This window comes from Bison bison, unplaced genomic scaffold, assembly GCF_000754665.1.
Source record: "Bison bison bison isolate TAMUID 2011002044 unplaced genomic scaffold, Bison_UMD1.0 scf7180017864038, whole genome shotgun sequence".
Taxonomy (NCBI): domain Eukaryota; kingdom Metazoa; phylum Chordata; class Mammalia; order Artiodactyla; family Bovidae; genus Bison; species Bison bison.
The window spans coordinates 2,704,820-2,706,351 of NW_011494610.1; the positions used below are offsets into that span (position 1 = coordinate 2,704,820).

At 53.1% G+C, this 1,532-nt stretch overlaps 1 protein-coding gene across 1 annotated transcript in view; it reads right to left on the bottom strand.

Annotated features, from left to right (window-relative positions):
- Window positions 1-1,532, bottom strand: part of PREX1 (phosphatidylinositol-3,4,5-trisphosphate-dependent Rac exchange factor 1) — a 118,171-nt gene that overhangs the window by 106,853 nt on the left and 9,786 nt on the right. The window lies entirely within an intron of this gene.

Here is a 1,532-nt window from a genome sequence, read left to right on the forward strand (position 1 = left end):
AATACTGAATTACACACTTAAAGCTGCACTATGACGGCAATCATTTTGCAATATGTAAGTGTACAGAAGCAGGTGGTACAGCTTAAATTTACACAATGTCACATGTCAATTATACCCGATAAAGCTAGGAAAGAATAAACACATATATAAATTTATGCATACACACACACACGTATATTCCTGTTTTGCCCTTTACTCACACCAAAAGATAGCAGCATACACAGGATTCCCCGGACCTCCTTTTTCCACTGAACTTAAAGATCCCTCCATATCATAACCCAGGCAACATCCTCATTCTCCTTTCATGGCTGCCCAGAATGCTACTGCATGGATGAACCTCAGTCATTCTGCCACTTTTTTCAAGGGCTTGGAACAGAGAAATCATTTTCCCCTTCTGTGATGTGAGACAGTAAAGGCGGGGCCTGGCAGGGGGGGGTCGTGGGGAACAGGTAAACACACGACCACTGCGGGGGGCGGCCGTTCACCCCCTCGAAGTGCGGCCACGTCGGAGGCAGCAGGCCCAGGATCGCCAGATGTCCTGGAGGAGTTATTATTTTTTTTTCCCCAAGAGAAGCCAGAAATTAGGGTTTTTTTTTTTAAAGCAAAGTCTCCCAGCTTTTATTATTATTATTATTTTTAAAGCGTTTGGGGGTTTTGCTGTGGTTTTGCTTTCTGGCCATGCTGCACAGCATATGGGATATCAGTTCCCCGACCAGGGATCAAACTCATGCCCCTGCAGAGGAAGCACGGAGTCCTAATTGCTAGACCATCCAGAGAAGTCCCTCCCAGCTTTTAAATGGTGGCAGAAGAGCCATCAGTTTTTGCAAAGAACTAGGTTTCAGGGGTTGAGCACGAACGCTGGGGACCAGAGTGGAGGGGTGCAGCCACGCTGATGAGCAGTGACAGTGGCCTGGCCCTGGTTGGGTGGGACGGACGTGCCGCTGAGAAGTCAGGGGAATGGACTTGGGTGGGGAGGGGATGAAAGCCAGCCCCTGAGGGAGACTGAGGTCTGCCCCGACCCCAGGACTTGCCCCAGGCTGACCTGGCAACAGCCACAAGGAACCCCCTGTGAAAACAACTTCACGGTCCACAGATCAGGAGATGGCACGGTGGCCCGCCGGTCACCCTCACCACCGCACATGTGTGGAACACAGGGGAATCCTCTGAGTGGGGAAGCTGGAGGGGACGGCCCAGGACGGAGCGAAGCGGGGCAGGCGGGCAGAGAGGCGGCTGTCGGATCCTTTCCCATCACCCAAAAGGACATCCACGGATGTCACAGCAGCCTGGGCGCCTGCGGACTCTGCTCTCCCAGGAAGACACTCACCGGCGCTGCACAGGGCAGGTCTCAGAGCGGAACGTTGGGAACAGCAAGGTGGGCTTGCCGCTCTGCCCACACTCACTGCGACGCATTTGCGACCAGTCCCTGCAGCCCAAGTGTAGCCCAAGTGTATATTCTGGACTCAGCTGGATTCCTGATAACTGGACAACTCCACCTAGATGTCTGGGTCAGCATCAGTCACTCAGTCGCGTCC